The sequence below is a fragment of the Bombina bombina genome, chromosome 5, assembly GCF_027579735.1.
Source record: "Bombina bombina isolate aBomBom1 chromosome 5, aBomBom1.pri, whole genome shotgun sequence".
NCBI classification, from domain to species: domain Eukaryota; kingdom Metazoa; phylum Chordata; class Amphibia; order Anura; family Bombinatoridae; genus Bombina; species Bombina bombina.
The window spans coordinates 189,823,356-189,837,682 of NC_069503.1; positions in this window are offsets into that span (position 1 = coordinate 189,823,356).

A 14,327-nucleotide genomic window follows, 5' to 3' on the forward strand; every position below is an offset into this window, starting at 1 on the left:
CGCCGCTATTATAATAAAGTTATTAACCCCTAATCCGCCTCACTCCCGCCTCAATAACCCTATAATAAATAGTATTAACCCCTAATCTGGCCTCCCGAAACTAACTTCAAGCATTAACCCCTAATCTGCCGACCGGAGCTCACCGCTACTATAATAAATTTTTTAACCCCTAAAGCTAAGTCTAACCCTATTACTAACACCCCCCTAAGTTAAATATAATTTAATCAGCCAATCAGATTGAGCTCGCATTCTATTGGCTGTTCCGATCAGCCAATAGAATGCAATCTCAATCTGATTGGCTGATTGGATCAGCCAATCGGATTGAACTTGAATCTGATTGGCTGATTCCATCAGCCAATCAGAATATTCCTACCTTAATTCCGATTGGCTGATAGAATCATATCAGCCAATCGGAATTCGAGGGACGCCATCTTGCATGACGTCATTTAAAGGAACCGTCATTCGGCGAGTAGGCGTCGGTTGAAGAGGTTGGATCCGCGTCGGCTGGGAAGAAGATGGCTCCGCTCCGCTCCGGAAGAAAGAAGATTGAAGATGCCGCTTGATAGAAGACTTCATCCCGATGATGGACTTCCGACTTCAGCCCGATGATGGAGTTCTTCAGCCGCCGCTTGGATCAAGACTTCGGACCCTCTTCTGGACCGATCGCTGAACCCGGTGAGGTGAAGACAAGGTAGGGAGATCTTCAGGGGCTTAGTGTTAGGTTTATTTAAGGGGGGTTTGGGTTAGATTAGGGGTATGTGGGTGGTGGGTTGTAATGTTGGGGGGGTATTGTATGTTTGTTTTTTTTTACAGGCAAAAGGCCCTTTTTTAGGGCTGGTAAGGTAAAAGAGCTTTGAACTTTTTTAATTTAGAATAGGGTAGGGCATTTTTTTATTTTGGGGGTCTTTGTTATTTTATTAGGGGGCTTAGAGTAGGTGTAATTAGTTCAAAATTGTTGTAATATTTTTCTAATGTTTGTAAATATTTTTTTATTTTTTGTAACTTAGTTCTTTTTTCTTTTTTGTACTTTAGTTAGTTTATTTAATTGTAGTTATTTGTAGGTATTTTATTTAATTAATTTATTGATAGTGTAGTGTTAGGTTTAATTGTAGGTAATTGTAGGTAGTTTATTTAATTAATTTATTGATAGTGTAGTGTTAGGTTTAATTGTAACTTAGGTTAGGATTTATTTTACAGGTAATTTTGTAATTATTTTAACTATTTTAGCTAATAGTTATTAACTATTTAATAGCTATTGTACCTGATTAAAATAAATACAAAGTTGCCTGTAAAATAAATATTAATCCTAAAATAGCTACAATATAATTATTATTTATATTGTAGCTATATTAGGGTTTATTTTAAGGTAAGTATTTAGCTTTAAATAGGAATAATTTATTTAAAAAGAGTTAATTTATTTTGTTAGATTTAAATTATATTTAACTTAGGGGGTGTTAGTGTTAGGGTTAGACTTAGCTTTAGGGGTTAAAAAATGTATTAGAATAGCGGTGAGCTCCGGTCGGCAGATTAGGTGTTAATTATTGTAGGTAGCTGGCGGCGACGTTGTGGGGGGCAGATTAGGGGTTAATAAATATAATCTAGGGGTCGGCGGTGTTAGGGGCAGCAGATTAGGGGTACATAGGTATAATGTAGGTTGCGGCGGTATACGGAGCGGCAGATTAGGTGTTAAAAAAAATATGCAGGTGTCAGCGATAGCGGGGGCGGCAGATTAGGGGTTAATAAGTGTAAGGTTAGGGGTTTAGACTCGGGGTACATGTTAGAGTGTTAGGTGCAGACGTAGGAAGTGTTTCCCCATAGTAAACAATGGGGCTGCGTTAGGAGCTAAACGCTGCTTTTTTGCTTTTTTTCAACTCAAATGGCCCCATTGTTTCCTATGGGGGAATCGTGCACGAGCACGTTTTTGAAGCTGGCCGCGTCCGTAAGCAACGCTGGTATTTAGAGTTGCAGTGGCGGTAAATATGCTCTACGCTCCCTTTTTTGGAGCCTAACGCAGCCCTTCTGTGAACTCTAAATACCAGCGGTATTTAAAAGGTGCGGGGGAAAAAAAGCACGCGTAGCTAACGCACCCCTTTGGCCGCAGAACTCTAAATCTAGCCGTAATTACTCTAAAAGGAAAATCTATGCATGAGAAAATAACAGTGATTTTAAGATACAGTGTACTGAAAAACAGCATAATTCGATTTGTATTAGACATAATATTTAAGTTTAAACATATGGCAGGTTCTCCCTGTGTACTCCGTTCTCCATTGCAAACTTTTACATAGCAGAGAGCTCTCGTTATTTCTATGAGAGACATCTCGCCACTCGCAGGGACAGCTCTTTTTTTATAGAATTCAATGAGGGCTGGCTCTGTAAGTGTTGGACTGGAAAACCATTCTAGGCTAGAGATTTTTTTAGAATCTGGACCAATGTCTTGAGCCAACCCTGTCTGCAAGAGTAAAAACACAGTTTTTTTTAAGTCCCTTTCATTCAGTTTGCAAAAAATATTTTGAAGATCAAGTATATTATTCTGCCCTTGTTTAATTTTATTCTGCAATTTAAATGGACATAAAATCAAAATGTTTTATTTTATGTTTCAGATAAAGAATACAATTTTAAACAACTTTTCAAATTACTTCTATTATCAATTTTGCTTCATTCTCATTGTATCCATTATTGAAGGAGAAACAATGCAATACACATCTGTAAGCCAATGACAGGAGGCATATATGATCAGCCACCAATCAGCAGCTAGCTTCAAGCTCCTGAGTCTACCTAGGTATACTTTTCAACAAATTGGAAAGTTGTTTAAAGCTACATGCTCTATTCTAATCACAAAAGAAAAAATTTGTTTTTTATATCCCTTTAATATCATCCTATATTATAAAAGTTCAACTATGTTTGTCCGATGCAGTTATGCGCAGTAGAGACTGTAGCCCGAGACAAACCTACCTGGCTGTAAGGAAGGATCAGTCAGTGACCGCCGACTGCGCACGGAACAATGTGCGAGACTTACAAAGGCCGTGAGGATCAGTCTCTGACTGCACGCGCATAGGGCAGCGGTGTTGCCGATGGAGGGTTAGAAGGGAGGCGGGTGGGCGGCCAATTTCTGGAGGGGGGCGGAAGTGGGTGGGACCACTGCACTACAGGGAAAAAAAAATGTTGAGAGCTGCAGGGAAGGGGATGGAGGGAGGGAAAGGGTATCCAAGTGGATGGGGATTTTGTCCAGTGTACACGGGCTTTAGGACTAGTTAGCAATAATTGAAAATGTGTTTTAGAAGTATTCAATGTTTTTCATGATGTGAAAAAGTTGAACACCCTGAAAGACCATTTATTCTTAAGATATTGCATCTGATTTGTTTATCATTCCAATGCAGGTTGTTAAGTTTATCCATGTACCAAAATATATAACTATATAACAAGCAAACAAATCAGTAGTTTGAGTGAAAATGTTACTGACTGGACTTAAAAAAAAATAAAGCCATACAAGACTTACTTACAAATATTATTAAAAGAAAAAGGATTACATATGTGCCTATTTTGATAAGTTTTCCTGGCAGATCTTTATTTTCATTATGAAAGGAATAATAAATGTATTTCTCAGGTTAATAAGTAGTATTAGTAATGATAGTGTTATCTGATCGAGACAGCACTGAAAAAACACTGTATAGCATATTGGTTTTTGTACACTGGAGATCTGTATGCACTATTCTCATTTGTTTCCGGACACAGCAGAAGGAAGTAAATCAGATCATATCACACATTTATAAGCTTAGTGAGAAAGCCTGCTTATATAAAGATATGTCACTTACTATAATTATTTAACTTTATTAATACAAACCCCAGATGTCAGATTGTCAGATTTATATATTATGTTCAATGTGTCATATTTAACAAATGCCACTATTGGAAATGAAAATATTAAACTCTACAGAATTTTTTAGTGCTTTACAAATAAGCACTAATAATATTAGTAATATTAAAGCAAAAATGATAACTACAAAGATTATTGTTGGATTTAAATGAAAATTGACCCTGTTAAGCTTTCTTACAACTAAAAGAGGCCATTTTAAAATGCAGTCAAGTTTTTTTTTTCCTTAAAGGGATAGTAAAGTACAAATTAAACTTTCATGATTCAGATAGGGCATGTAATTTTAAACAACTTTATAATTTACTTTTATCATCAAATTTGAATTGTTCTCTTGGTATTCTTAGTTGAAAGCTAAACCTAGGTAGGCTCATATGCTAATTTATAAGCCTTTGAAGGCTGACTCTTATATGAATGCATATGACAGTTTCACAAATAGAGGGTGTTAGTTTATGTGTTTCATATAAATAACATTGTGCTCACGCATGCACGGGAAGTTATTTAGGATTCAGCACTAATTGCCTAAAATGCAAGTCTGTCAAAAGATCTGAGATAAGGAGGCAGTCAGCAGAAACTTAGATACAAGGTAATTACTTAGGTAAAAAGTGTATTACTATAACAGTGTTGGTTGTAAAACTGGGGAATGGTATATAAAGGGATTATCTATCTTTTTAAACCATAACATTTTGGTGTTTACTATCCCTTTAAAAAAATAATATTCCTGTACTAAATATTTTTGAGGACTTCCGTCTGAGGGAGGGGCTTAGCAAGACGTTGACAGCTGGCGTCTAGAGTGCTCCATCTGCACACAGGCCTCTCTCAGCTTTCCACGGCCATTGAGGCGTTGTTCACCCTGGCCAAGATCGTGTCCGGACTGGAGAGAAATCCCCCCACACCGAAGAGCACCATTCGGATTGCGGGAAGTCTGATAGCCATACAGACTTGTTGGCTAGAGTCACAGGAGGCACGAACAGCGGAATCAAGCCGTAATACTCCTTCTGCAGTGCTCCCAGGACCCCGGTGACTGGAGAAGAGGTGAGGCGGCTGGCCCCGACTACGCCGGTCTTCAGTTCCGGGATAGGAGACAACCTTTAAGAATGCAGCGGCGAGATTCCAGTAAAGCTAACTTTTACTTACCACCCAAGTATTTCGGATAATCTCCCAGAACCCCAGGGCAAGGAAAGAGGCCAAGGAGTGATGGTCTGTTGCTTTTCTATATCTTTCGCTACCTGTGGTTTGCCCTGGGATAGGAGGTAGAGAATAGGCTGGAATATTTAAAATACCTACGCTTTGTAAAGGCCTATGATTGCCAGAGGTGCAACAGTTTCATCGCGCATGTTTTGCATATCCAACTAACAAAAGAAAACGGAGGAGAAGGGAATAGGGAGAGAAAGGGAAAGGAAGAAGGAAAAAAAAAGAGGGGGAAAAAAAGAAAGAAAAAAAGATAAGTTCTGTTAGCTTCGTTACCTCTGTTATACCCCCTTGTCTTTCCTCCCTCTCCCTATTGGTATGGAATATATACTAGACTGAGTATTTAAGTTTCCACTAATATTTTGTTCTGCCCTGTTTTGGGAAAATGAATATAAAGTAACAAGGTATAAGAGCAAAGAGATAATAATTATTGTTGATTTAAGTATGCTTTAGACACCTATGGGACTATCTTGGCTGGTGGAGTAAAGACTTTAATGCTGTACAAACCCACTAGAAATAAGCTATAACTAAGAACTGTAAGCCAAAGGAGTTCTGCTGATTTGCTGAGGGGGTCATACTGATGTTATCAAAGACTATTCCTAATTGTCCATCATCATAAGAGACTACCCTCTGGCTACCTTTATTGTAGGAAACTGGAAAAGTGTGGTTAGCACAGTGATATGTTCTGATATCTGTCTTTTGTAACCATGAACAGGAGCTGTATCTCCCATTTTTCTACTATAGATGTATGCCTGGATAATAGCTGTAAAACTGGGCTATATATATTTATGATTTCTTAAATTGTATACATATATCTGTTTATTTGAATAAGAGGATAAGTTATATCTATCTGCTGGGTTTTAAAATAAGATATTAATTTCTAAGTTGCTTTCAGATCCTGCTTAATAATGGCTAAGCAAATGTTAGCCTGAATAATTTAGGTATATATCTGTCTGCTTTGGGTTCTGTGAAGAATCCTATATTTATATAAGGCAGACTATAGATATAGTTAATTATATTTACATTAAGATATATTATTATAAATTCCTTCATAATGATTTACTGACTTGAATTAAGTAAATAAGTCTGAAAAGCTGGCTTGGTCAGCCCGATAGGTATTATTTTTGAGACAGTGAGGCATATTTATCAAGCTCCGTATGGGGCTTGATGCCCCGTGTTTCTGGCGAGTCTGCAGTCTCGCCAGAAACAGCAGTTATGAAGCAGCGGTCACAAAGATCGCTGCTCCATAACCTGTCCGCCTGCTCTGAGCAGAAGGACAGACATCGCCAGAAATCAACCCGATCGAGTACGATCGGGTTGATTGACACCCCCCTTGTTTACACGCTATAAACCAGATCTGAGCCTACAGGAAGCAGAGAAATTAAGAATAGGGTGGATTGGGGAGGTGATAGCGACACCAGCAATTAAAAGAAAGAGGGGAGTTGCATGTATTTTTAACAAAAATTTAGACGTTCACTTGATATCTCAATACAAAGATGTGGAGGGAAGATATCTGATTTTAGAAATAGAAATTAATGAGTGCCGCTTTACGCTATGTAATCTTTATGCACCAAACGAATGTCAGCCAAAATTCTTGGATAAGCTATATGCTAAATTAATTCATTCTATAGACTCCCAATTGATTATCAGGGGGGGATTTTAACAGTGTATTTACACCCCAGGTGGATAGACTCAGAACTAAGGGCTCATACAGGTCTAAGAAAGAGGCTAAGATATTGGCCACTTTTTCGAAAGGTCTAAAACTTAGAGATATATGGAGAATCCAACATCCTGATGAGAATATTTTTACATGTGAATCTAAATCGCATCGTACACTCTCGACAAGAATAGATATGTTCCTAGTGACTGAAAGGCTACTACAGTTAGAAATTAACACAGATATTAAAAGTATAATTATATCAGACCATGCAATTGTTTCTTTGTCTGTTCAGCTGGGGAGTAAAAGGGAAAGTCTATGTGGCAAATTCTTCTTTCCCTCTTTTCTGCACTCTAATATTAGTTTTAGAAATAGGATGATTCAAAAATGGAGGGAGTATGCCTCTCTGAACAAAGAATATCTGTCTAAAACAGAAATATTTTGGGAGGCTGGGAAGGCTTTTCTTAGAGGGGAGAAAAAGACATATATGTTGAAAAGGAAAAGAAAGTCAAGAACAAGGGAATTACAGCTTAAAAATCAATTTAAAAATACATTTACAAAATATATAGCTGATCCTAATAGGGATAATTGGGTGATTTACCTGTACTAAATATTTTCACTTTACTTATCAAGCTTTTGAACATCAATAAAATAAGCAATAAACAGGACCATTAAATATAGAAGAGTTGCATAATAAGCAATTGCATAAAAAAGACAAAATAACACTCTGAATTTCAAATAAAGAGTAATTTTTTTCTGACAAATGTTTTTTCCCCCACATTTGCCTGCTTCCTGTATCATGTGACAGCCATCAGCAAATCACAGACTAGTATACGTATACAATGTTAACTTGTGCACATGCTCAGTAGCAGTTGGTGGCTCAGAAAGTGTGCATATAAAAAGAATGTGCAAATGTTGGTAATGGATGTACACCTTAGTCATCTTAAAGGGACATTATACACTCATTTTTCCTTTGCATATATGGTTTGTAGATGATCTATTTATATAGCCCAGAAAGTTTTATTTTAAAAAAAATGTATAGTTTTGCTTATTTTTAAATAACATTGCTCTGATTTTCAGACTCCTAACCAAGCCCCAAAGTTTTATGTGGATACCGTCAGCTACCTTCTCCAGCTTGCTTCTGTTTGTGTAAATGGTCTTTTCATATGCAAATGAAGGGGGAGGGGGAGTGTCTTATTTCCCACTTGCAATGGGCTTTCCAACTACCTTTTCAACAGAGCTAAACTGAAAGCTTCTAAGTAAGTTTTTAAACGGTTTTATACTGGATTTTTATATCAGTGTCTGTGCATCTTATTCTTTATAGTAGTGTCTATTACATGCAGTTATATGAAAATGAAAGTATACTGTCCCTTTAAAGTCTTACTTTAGATAAAGCTGCAAATAGCCTCCTGCTCCCCTTTCTATATCATGCAGAAAGGGGAGCAGGAGGCATTTTATTTTATTTTAAAATGAAAAAAATGGCAGCCATTTTCTGGTCACTTTGAAATGGCTGCCAAACTCCGCCCACTGATAACATCATGATCTGGGCTGCATTAAAGGCTTCACTAGTTACAAAAGACTCACTAATTGGATTCAACAGACTGTCAATGCTATTCAGCAGAGTGCATAGATGAAGCCTAGATTGTGATGTCATCAGTGGGCAGAGCTTGGAAGCCATTTCAAAGTGAAAAGAAACAAAAGTGATTTTAACCCCTTAAGGACCAAGGCCATTTTTCAATTTCTTTCCCTTAAGGACCAGGGCTATTTTTACATTTCTGCGGTGTTTGTGTTTAGCTGTAATTTTCCTCTTACTCATTTACTGTACCCCCACATATTATATACCGTTTTTCTCACCACTAAATGGACTTTCTAAAGATACCAATATTTTCATCATATCTTATAATTTACTATTAAAAATATTATAAAATATGAGGAAACAATGGAAAAAAACACACTTTTTCTAACTTTGACCCCCAAAATCTGTTACACATCTACAACCACCAAAAAACAACCATGCTAAATAGTTTCTAAATTTTGTCCTGAGTTTAGAAATACCCAATGTTAACATGTTCTTTGCTTTTTTTCCAAGTTATAGGGCAATAAATACAAGTAGCACTTTGCTATTTCAAAACCACTTTTTTTCAAAATGAGCGCTAGTTACATTGGAACCCTGATATCTGTCAGGAATACCTGAATATCCCTTGACATGTATATATTTTTTTTTAGAAGACATCCCAAAGTATTGATCTAGGCCCATTTTGGTATATTTCATGCCACCATTTCACTGCCAAATGCGATCAAATAAAAAAAATGTTCACTTTTTCACAAATTTTTTCACAAACTTTAGGTTTCTCACAGAAATTATTTACAAACAACTTGTGCAATTATTGCATAAATTTTTGTAAATGCTTCTCTGGGATCCCCTTTGTTCAGAAATAGCAGACTTATATGGCTTTGGCGTTGCTTTTTGGTAATTAGAAGGCTGCTAAATGCCACCGCGCATCACAAGTGTATTAGGCCCAGCAGTGAAGGGGTTAATTAGGGAGGATGTAGGAAGCGTCTAGGCTTAATTTTAGCTTTAGTGTAGTTTAGTAGACAACCCCAAGTATTGATCTAGGCCCATCTTGGTATATTTCATGCTACCATTTCACCGCTAAATGCGATCAAATAAAAAAAAAAAACGTAAAATATTTCACAATTTTAGGTTTCTCACTGAAATTATTTACAAACAACTTGTGCAATTATGGCATAAATGGTTGTAAATGTTTTTCTGGGATCCCCTTTGTTTAGAAATAGCAGACATATATGGCTTTGGCGTTGCTTTTTGGTAATTATAAGGCCGCTAAATGCACCACACATGTATTATGCCCAGCAGTGCAGGGGTTAATTAGGTAGCTTGTAGGGAGCTTGCAAGGTTAATTTTAGCTTTAGCATAGAGATCAGCCTCTCACCTGACACATCACACCCCAGGATCACTCCCAAACAGCTCTCTTCCCTTCCCCATCCCACAATTGTCCCCGCCATCTTAAGTACTAGCAGAAAGTCTGCCAGTACTAAAATAAAAGGTATATTTAAAAAAAAAAAAAAAATTGTATAGCATATTTTCATATGCTGCTGTGTAGGATCCCCCTTAGGCCCCAACCTCCCTGATCCCCCCCAAACAGCTCTCTAACCCTCCCCCTCTACCTTACTGGGAGCCATCTTGGGTACTGGCAGCTGTCTGCCAGTACCCAGTTTAGAAAAAAATGCCTTTAGAAAAAAATGCCGCATGCACACGCCCACCGCTCCCCGTGCATGCGCGCGCGCCCGTGCGTGCTCCCGACAACCCAGCCCCCGATCCCGCCCCCCTCTCTCTTCAATCTTCCATCGATGGCTGCCCACCCGCCTCCCACGTCGGCTCCCACCCACCAACGATTGCGGCCATCGATGCCGGTTCAGAGAGGGCCACAGAGTGGCTCTCTCTGCATCGGATGGGGGGAAAATGTTATTGCAGGATGCCTCGATATCGAGGCATCACTGCAATAACTGTAAAGCGGCTGGAAGCGATCAGGATCGCTTCCAGACGCTTTAATCCCCAAAGTCGTACAGGGTACGTCGCTGGTCTTTAAAGACCAGGTTGTGTGCGACGTACCCTGTACGACTCGTGTTGTTAAGGGGTTAAAATAACTTTTTTTACTGTTACTGCTGCATGATATAGAAAGGGTGCAGGAGGTTATTTCCAGCTTAATCTAAAGTAAGACTTTAAGATGACTAAGGTGTAGACTGTCCCTTTAAAGCTGCTCTGAATGATGAAAGTTTATTTTTGACTTGTGTCTTTTTTCCAGCTATTTTAAATTCAAAAGGACATAAAACAACAATGTTAATATGATTTAGTATTGCACAACTGTGTGCACCTAACTCCTGTTTAAATTCCCATTCAAATTAACCTTTACAATTATTTGGTAGCCAGCACAAAGCTTAAGCACAAATATGTGTATTACATTAAAGTACAGTTATAGCATATTAAAAATAATATGACATTTTACTTTTAATTATACTAAAATTAAAAAATAATATAAAATTAAAAATAAAATTATCTTTGAATATTTATTTTCCATTTCTTTTATATTTAATAATGTATTAGCAAATTGTATTTAATAATAGTACTGCATTTTTATACTATTATTGTATTTTAGTTTAATGTATGTATTTATTTATTTGTCAGACTGTATCTATGACAATCGCAGGGGTGTTGCATTCTATTAAATTGATGGTAAACGTTACATGTTTTAAAATCAGCTCCGGAATCTAAGCGATATTTTAGATGGAATTTAATTGATCACATCTAATGAAGATGCGCTGTAACTTACTTCTTAATCTAGCGGTGCCTTTTTAATAATCCGCACTAAAAAATCAAATCTTTTGTGAGATAACGTTTTGAACTGTTCTTCAATTAACACTCTAGCCATACGGCAATTTTTAGATAGCTAGAGCTCCGATTCGAAAAACAATTTCAAACCGTTAGTTCACAAAAAATATGAGGTTTGAAGTGGGTGGCAGGAACATGGGGTATTAGAATGGCACGTATAGATTAAAAAGTAAGTTACAGCGCATCATCATTAGATATGACCGATTACAATCCATCTAGTGTAGTGTCAGGCTGAGGTGAATCAGTGATTGCCACCAGTGTTCCCTCTAAGGCCAGTTTTGTGTTTGGCCCAGCAGTGAAATAGTTAATTAGGGAACCACACATTGGAGTCTGCATTGTGTAGTGTTTGCTAATTGCGCTAATTAACTGTTTCACTGCTGGACTGCTCACAAAACTGGCCTTAGAGGGAACACTGATTGCCACCTATGTTGTTGGGTGATGGTCCTGCTGTACAGATTCCTAAGCTTGCAGATTCCTTAGCTTCTACTAGCAAAACAGCTTTTTTTTTATTATTTTTTTTTTTTACAAAGCCAAATTAAAGTGATTTAAGATATTTTGGCTGCAAAGGATACCTTTGTGACTACTTGTATTTTAAGAATTGCCAACTCTTTCAGCCAACAGCATGAGTTGGTACACATTTAGGACACTGTTGAAGGTTGTCCATAAACTCCATTTTAATTTCATCCATTGAAATCCATTTCTCATTGTCCAGGTGGACAATTTTCCCAGCCAATTGAATTAGAGCTGGGCAAACAATCTGAGTAATCTGGGGTGATCTTAATTATACTGCCAGCTCAGAAATAACAGAGTGGTTAAGAAACAGCAGAACTCCAAAGCCTATCTTTTGCGGCGGCTGCTTCTTTCCTTAAGCATGCACAGCTGTGCACTTTACTGTTTTAAAGGGGCCATACCTAATTTCAGGAACTCCCACCTAAATGGCCACAGGTGCGGGAGTCCCTATATTAATTTACTCTGCCCATCACTCTGGGCTTAGCTATTGAGAAACTAGGGCAGGCAGCTTCCACCTAAGAAGGGAAGTCTTTGATTTAGTTTTTTCTGAACACATTTTGTTTGCCTGAAAGGACAAACTTTTTTCTAGAGGAGAAGCTTTTATGTAGTTTTCACATAAAATATATGCACACTTATGTGGTGTGTCTTTGTAAATCTTTATCTGTAAATCTATTTAACTCTGTAAGTAGGTATTTCACTGACAAGCTTCATATTATTAATTCTTTGTGATAGCAGAAGGTTGTTCATTATAATTAGAATGTGTAATTTGTGACTTATTAAAGCAAATCTATAAAACTCTAAAATGAAATGACCCACGCTACAAAACTAGTAAATGACTAGAGCTGCAACAACTAATCGTTATAATCGATAATAATTTGCATGATATAGTGCAGAGCTTGAAAAACTTTTATTAAGGGTTACATAAAAAGCGACGTTTTGGGGCTTAACGCCTTAGTCATGCTAAATGTACATACATATCATCATTACTTTTAAACATGTTTTGGCGCCAAACATTTCCGTCACTGGAGTAAAAAAACTCCATCTAGTGGTCACTCTCTTGTATTACATCTGTGTGTCATCAATTTTGTATATGTACAATATAAAAACAATGTAACAGACTAACCGTGATTTAGGCAGTAATGGTGGATTAATTTTTGATAGGTTAATTTTTCATTGTCTTTAGAATGCTGCTTCATAACTTGTGTTTCTGGTGAGCCTGAAGGCTCGCCAGAAACACGGGGCATCAAGCTCCGTACGGAGCTTGATAAATATGCCCCATAGTTCTTAGCGCTTTTTTATTTACTGTATTTTTATATATATTTTTAATAAATTGTGATAATATAAACCAGATTTAAACTCTATAAGTATTTATCTATTTAGAGCGGACTAGATATTTTTCCCGAACCTTATAGCTAGTTATTTTCCATTGCATATAGATTTTCATAAAATGTTTTTGTTAGAATGAAGTCCAAGCTTACTTTGTTGAGAGGCCCCTTGCCAAGGTGGAAAGCACTTAGCATTGGTGAAGAACTAACTAAGATAAATATCCCACTTTGGCGAAATTGGCAAAACCCTACTTATGCATCTCAGACACCTCAACACCATCTGAGCGCCTCTTCTCTGCTGCAGGTAAAAAAAAAAAAAAAAAAAAGAGCCAGCCTCAGCCAGGAGCATGTGGTCATGTTGACATTTTTGCATTTCAATGCAAAGTTTCTGAAAGCGTGAATAACAGAATGTTATAAACAGTGATAGTCTACCTCTTTCTAGTTCTACCTCTTTTCAAACAGTTTGTGGTTTTGTTTTGCTTAATTATAAAAAGTTGTTCTGCTGCTTCAAAATTGGACAACAGTTGTGTTAATGTAAAGTTTTAGTCTGAAGTTAATATTTGTAACACTCAATATGTAGATTTTATTTCAAATTTAGAAAACAATGATTGATTCTTTTTTTATTCGATTATTTGCAGCCGTATAAATGACAATTTATTTTTACAGAAAGGTGGATTTTTTCACCACCCTGTCATTTTCGGAATCCACCGGGATGCAGCCACCCTGCCATTTTAAGAATCCACCGGGATGCAGTGGAAGCTGCATCCCGGTGGATGCAGCGAAGGCAAACAGAGCATTACAAAAGCAACACCTAATCGCCCACATTAAAGTATTTTTTTTTTAAAAAACGCCTGTATCAAGTATTAAAAAAAACTTACCGCCTGCATCAAGTATTAAAAAAAAAAATAACCGCCCGCATCAAGTTTAAAAAAAAAAAAAAAAAACGTCCGCATCAAGTATTAAAAAAAATAAAATAACCACCCGCATCAAGTATTAAAAATAAACACCGCCTGCACGAAATATAACAAATAAAAATCCTACACAAAGTATTAACTCCAAAACCGCAAAATGCCTATATTGCAATAAACCTATTTACCCTATCAACCCCTAAACCACAAAACTCCTACATAGCAATAAATCTATTAACCTCTAAACCGCAAAACCCCTACATCGCAATAAACCTATTTACCCTATTAACCCCTAAACCGCAAAACCCCTACATCGCAATAAATCTATTAACCCCTAAACCGCAAAACCCCTACATCGCAATAAACCTATTTAACTTATTAACCCTTTAAACCGCAAAAACCCACAATGCAAATAACTATTTAAATAACTTAGTACAGTACACTAACCTAACACCCCCTA